Here is a 5,997-nt window from a genome sequence, read left to right on the forward strand (position 1 = left end):
GGGGTGTGACCGCTCATGGGGACAGGGTCTCCTTTGGGAGGATGAAAATGTTCGGGGACCAGACACAGGTGGTGATTGCACATCACTGTGAAGGCACTAAATGCCACTGAAGTGTCGACTCTCAAATGGGTGATTTTATGATGTGAATTTCACCTCAACGGAAAAACAGTTCAGAGCAGGAAGAGGTTGAGGTGGGATGTGGCAGACAAGAAGATTCCGCCGAAGGACAAGGGACGTGCAGGTAGGAGCCGCATGGGCAGAAGGGAGACCTGAAAGTCTGGGAGGCACTAGGGGACAGCAGAACCCTGACTGTGCATGGGGGGCGCCCCTGGAGACGGGCTGGGACGGCCGGTCAGGACGAAATAGAACCTCTGACCTCACTTGGCAGAAGGGACCTTGCAGATGGGATTAAGTTAAGGATCTTAAGGAGCTGGGGAGGTGATCCTGAATTACAGGGAGACACTAAGTGCCATCACAGGGGTCCCCACAAGAGGGAGGCTGGGGGACGTCGGACACCGAAGAGGAGATGGCGAAGTGGCCACAGAGACTGACGGGAGTGACACAGCCACCGGCCGGGGGCCAGAGGCGGCCACCAGAAACTGGCAGAAGCAAAGAGCAGACCCTTCTGGACAGTTTGCAGAAGGAACTAACCCCACCGGCACCTTGATTTGGGGCCCGGAAGACTTGAATCAGAGACTTCTGTCCTCCAGAACTGTCTGGGGTCACTAGCCCCAGCAGACATAGGGGATGAGCCATGTGACCAGGCCGGGGCTGAAATCCTGGTCTCCAGACCCTGCCGCCAGCTACCAACAAGACCAGGAACATGGGAAACTGTGTTCCCAGATGCATCCTGCTCGCACCCGCCCAGATGCGCCTAGGGGTACTTCTAGCAAAGTCTATAGCGCCTGGCGTACAGAGAACATGACAGGACCTGAAGTCTGGAGTCCAATGTGCGTCCCCCACTCACAGATGCAAAAGAGGACACGGAGGTGGGCATGTGGCTCCGATGCCCGAGTCACTCGCTGTTGTATCATCGATTTACTTGTGTTTGTTTTTTTTTTTTTTTCCAGAGAATTCGACCAGCAGAATTTTGGAAACATATTTATTTTATCCCTTAAAAACTCACAGAGACACATTTCCTTTCCCTGGCCACATGTCCTTCCCTGTTAGTTAAGAAAATAAGACTAGTCACTCTGGGCTGAGCCCACAGCCCATCCAGCCCCGGAGCCGGCCTCCCAAATTGGTGCCCAGGGATGATTTAAAAGTGATCTCCTTTCAGTTAATTATGGATCTCTCACTGGAGGCCAGTTGGTTGGAATATTAGCATTCGTAGAACAGGAAATTGTCTAAGGCAGTGATCCCAGCCCGTGGCTCTCCAACGGGGCTCTATTAGTAGAGAAAAAGGAGCAGTTGCCCCACATACCCTGAACCCAGGGCTCCAGCCGGGCCAGCTGGCAGGGCTAGCTTGTGACAGCCCCCAGGAGCAGGTGAGCTGGAGGCGGGGCAGCCCGCCAGTGGGAAGAAGGGCTCTGGGTGCCGACAGAGCAAAGTCTGCTGCAACCCCAGAATGTCCCTGCTGGAGGACACCCCACCGCCCCTCATCGAGCCCCGCGTACCTGCGTCAGTGCGCTGGGGCCTCCGGACCAAGCTCCACAGGCTTGCATTTTCTCACTGTTCTGGAGTCCAAGATCGAGGTGTGGGCAGGGGCAGTGTCCTCGGAGGCCTCTCTCCTTGGTGTGCAGATGGCAAGCTTCTCACTGGTATGGCCTTCCCTCTGTTGGAGAGCATCCTTTTCTCTTCTTATAATAAGGACACAGATTAGATTAGGGCCCAGTGGTCTCATTTTCACTTAATCACCTCTTTAGAGACCCTGTCACCAAATATAGCTGCATTCCGAGGCAGCGGGGGCTGGGACTTCACCATACGAATGTTTGGGGGACTCGATTCCGCCCAGAGCAGTGGTCCAGCTACGCACCCGGCTTAGGGACCACCCTCCAGCTTCCCATCCCCCCCATTCAATCCGTAGCAACTGCCATTGTGTCTCCCCATCTCCATCATTCAGAAGGAAGGGAAAGAAAACAAAACAGACGTGAAAATCCAACGAAGCTTCAATCGCAGGAGATGCCAGCAACGTTCTGGAATTGCCGGGGAGTGGTTTACCCCATCCTGCTCCGGGGGTGTGAGAGGCCGCTGACAAGAACAGCTAACACCTGCCGGAGGGCTTGCTTGAGACATGAGAGAGCCATGGGGTGTGTCCCAGGGCCAGAAGAGAAACAGCCCAGTCCCCTACACTTCCGGCCTGCATCCCTCAACAAACTGCTTTCAGAATGAGGGCCTGACCACCACCAGCCCGAGACTCCCTGCAGCCCAGCCGGTTGCCCAAGGCAGGGAAGCCAACCACACTCCGTGATTTTCCATCACAAAATCTGCAAACAGGAGGCATTCCTTTCCCCCAGCCCACCCCAAGGTGACCAGAAAATTAATGAGGCAGAATACCCAGGTCCTGAGTATTCCAGGGACCAGAGGCCACACTCTGATGAGCCCAGGGATGATCAGAGGCCCGGGGATTAGCTGTCTATATTGATCCGGCTCCCCGGAGAAACCTTGATTCTGCTCTTGGATTCTGCTCCTGACTCAGGCCCCCACCTTTGTCCAGCTCACAGAGTCTCCCTCTGGGTGAAGCCAGGGATTAGCTACGATTTGCAGGTAGAAAGGGCTCCATCCAGAATAAACACGAACACCATTCCACCCGGGTCTCCAGCCAGCCCGGGATCCAATCGCAAAATTTCCTCGCCCTTTCCATGGGACGTGGCCAGGAATAGAGAGAAGGAAGCATCGCTTCAGCACCCCGGGGCACAGAGCCTTCTCTGCACAGAAGGAAGAATGGGCATCTGGACTGAAGTCAGTCCTGAGCACAAAGCCCCCCAAGGATGCAGGGGATATAAGCCCAGCGAACTTCTCCCAAGTCCCACCCGGCAAAGGTGGAGCCACCACGGAAAGTGTCACCTGGGTGCATATTCCTCCCAAGACCGGGCCCCTGAGGGCCATCCAGAGAGGAAGGGGAGACCCAGACTTTGAGTCAGGAAGCTCCTAATCCTGGACTTTGACCCGCCTGATGCACAGAAGTCCTGGGCTGGAGCTGCCAGCTGTGGGCCATGCAGCCCGGGGAAAACAGAGAATGTTCTATATGCAGACGAGGTCGTTCCTTCACTGGTCAGGTCACCGTGAGGCCCCCAAACAATCAGAGGCTGAGGGCAAGAGTAAAACAGAGGCCCATGCAGAATCAGGCCAGCAAGCTTCGATGGAACGTGTTCTGGCCTCCCACCTTGACAGGTAAGCTCACCCTTGACCCAGAAGGCCAGGCTCGAGTTCAGAATTCTCCACTCCTTGAAGCGAAGGGTCAATTGTGCAGGCAGCACAGCAGAGATGGTCTGGACCCCTGGCGGCCCCCAGACCATCCCCTTCTCCACCATCCTACATCTGTGCTGTGGGGAGGCAGCCCTGCCCCTGAGGGGAGCACCTCAGATCAGGCTCTGGCTGCACTCAACAGCCCCTTGCTCCCGCTCACTTGTCCCAGAAGGATGGACTCAGATGCGCCTTGGAAACAGGCTTGGGGCCTCAGGACCTGAATTTCCAGGGCCCAGAGCACGAGTACATTGGGGCTGTGGGGGCACAGGTGGCAGGTGAGAGTGCTCCCTGGTGGTAGGCACCTCGCTGGGCTGGGAGGAAGTGAGAGTGCTCCTTGGTTGTAGGGACCTCGCTGGGCTGGAGGAGGTGAGAGTGCTCCCTGGTCGTACGGACCACGCACTGGGCTTGAGGTGAGAGTGCTCCCTGGTGGTAGGCACCTCGCTGGGCTGGAGGAGGTGAGGAGGGCCTCGCAGGTCTGTGGCTGCACACGGTCCCGGGCCAAGCAAGCATGCACGTGCCGCCTGAGCCTCCTCCCCCTCCTCCTCCCCGACTGAGCGCCTCTCAGCCAAGAAGTGTCAGAGGGATGTGGGAGCAGCCGTCCCAACTCCCCACAGCAAACCCTTTGGGTACAAAGTGAGATGTAAACAAATTAATAATGTGAACAATGAAAATAACAACACCACATTTCCCTGACTCCAAGTCACGCTTTTTTTTCCTCTCTTTTTAGCTTGTCTGGAATCGGGACACATTTGTAATTATGATGAATGCTACATACGATGGGGCTTCACGGTCTCTCCCAGCATGCTGTTGTTAGGTCGATGGTGCCCTCTACAGTCAACGGTATCCCAGAGTCAGGGTTTCTCAGGGAGGGTGGGGGAGCCCTGGTCCAGGCCCCGGGGGCAGAGACCCTCCATGGAAATCTGGTGACCAGAGGCATCAAGTGAGGGGCGCTGTGGGTCTCTAAAGGGCCCTGGGAGCTGAGGGTGAGGGGAGTGGCCTGGGGGGCAGGGGGGCTCCCTCCTCCTCACCTGGGTCCTGAAGACTTCTTACCTGAAGCAAGAGGTGGGGAATCAGACACCTGGGCATCAGGGCTTCCCACCGGGTGTGGGACAGAGCTGCCCTGTCCCCAAGGGCATGCGTAGCCCCATTTCACCTACGTAAATATCGTGGATGTGGCCCCTTCAGCATCACTTCGGCCAAGCTGACTCGGGCTGTCCCTGCTTCTCTCCCACCAGTAAATATTCCAGAAAGAGAAGAAGTTCATTTCCTCAGAAGCAGACAGGAGCAGTGGCTCACCCTTCCAATCAATAACTGATTATCTTGCTAGCAAATTCAATTCACTGCCGAAACCTGCCTTCCCTGATGGGCCCTGACAAGTCCAGTCATGTCAGTGGTGTCCATCAAAGGCAAGGCCTCCCAGAGCTGGCGGATTCCACGCGGGCCCAGGTGCGTGGGGGAGCAGACAGGGGAGCCCCCTACTCACACCCTCTGTCTTTCCAGACCCACCAACTGGCAGCCCTCTGGCCTGGGAGACTCCTATCTCAGAAAAGCAACAGAAGCCCAAAATCACTTCTTCCAAATTCAGCCTTCAGCTCAAAGGCTGGGGCTGCACGTGGGTGCCCCGACCATGAGGAATGGGCACGGAAGTTTCTGGTGGGACTAGCTCCTTTAAGCACTGGGCAGCCGATGATGCAGTCTGAGCTGAGACAGCAGATTCCTCGGGCTGGTCTTCTAAAGCCAAGGACCAGGCAACATCATGATGGCACCAGCTCCCTTCCCTAACAGGGATGCATGTTGCAAGGACACAGGAGGCAAGGACCCTTTCCATTCACTCATTCACTGATTCACTACCACCTGCCAGATCCTATGCTTAGTCCCTGGATACCAAAAGAATGACCATTCCTTGTCCTTGAAGGGGTCCTTCATTCATTCATTCATTCATTCATTTCTCAAGTATTTATTAGGCTTGTAACAACGGCCCTAGATCTTTGCTAAACTCTAGTTTAGGAAAACGACTCTACCTCTGGGATAACTCAGAACTCATAACCACAACCCAAGGCGGAGTGAGAAGGACGTCCCAGGAGGGGTATAAATGAGTTTCCAAACCACGCAGCCCGGGACCCCTCAGAATTCATTCAAGGATTCCAGAAATGATTATACAAAATTTCATTGTAATTATATTTCAACTATTCTGAGATATAGTGAATAATCAACACATTCACCAAGGTGTTGCATGGAAAGTTTCACACCTCGGAGACCAGCAGCCAGGTTGGCTCCTCTCCGGGGCGGACTTGGAACAAAGTCTCCCTTCATTGCAGGAGGGGCTGCAGGTGGGTGGCAAAGCCAGTGCCCTCGACACACCCGCGTGCTGGCCAAGAGTCTGGCTCCCTCTCGTTACAAATAACCGGTCGGCATGGATGCTGGGGATGATGCCATGCCGGAGATGGTTTAAATGGGTCCTTAAATCCTGATGGCTTCCTGTCCAACTTTGGTCTTGACAATAAGGAACATAGACCGCTCTTTCAAGCCTCAGTGACAGTTTAACTGAGGAGAATCTTGAGATTGCCGGGGCGGGGGGCGGGGGGGGGG

The 5,997-nt window shown here is 55.4% G+C and overlaps 1 long non-coding RNA gene across 2 annotated transcripts; it reads right to left on the reverse strand.

Moving 5' to 3' along the window:
* Positions 1-919: 919 nt before the first annotated feature.
* Positions 920-5,925, reverse strand: LOC123379451. 2 transcript variants are annotated; one of them, XR_006583858.1, is made up of 4 exons: positions 5,658-5,925; positions 4,459-4,628; positions 1,617-4,328; positions 920-1,386 (listed from the first exon to the last, which is right to left on the reverse strand). It is a non-coding gene; the product is annotated as an uncharacterized LOC123379451 (long non-coding RNA). The 2 variants fall into 2 exon arrangements; XR_006583857.1 differs by having other exon boundaries at positions 4,459-5,925.
* Positions 5,926-5,997: the final 72 nt, after the last annotated feature.

The sequence above is a fragment of the Felis catus genome, chromosome C1, assembly GCF_018350175.1.
Source record: "Felis catus isolate Fca126 chromosome C1, F.catus_Fca126_mat1.0, whole genome shotgun sequence".
Taxonomy (NCBI): Eukaryota; Metazoa; Chordata; class Mammalia; order Carnivora; family Felidae; genus Felis; species Felis catus.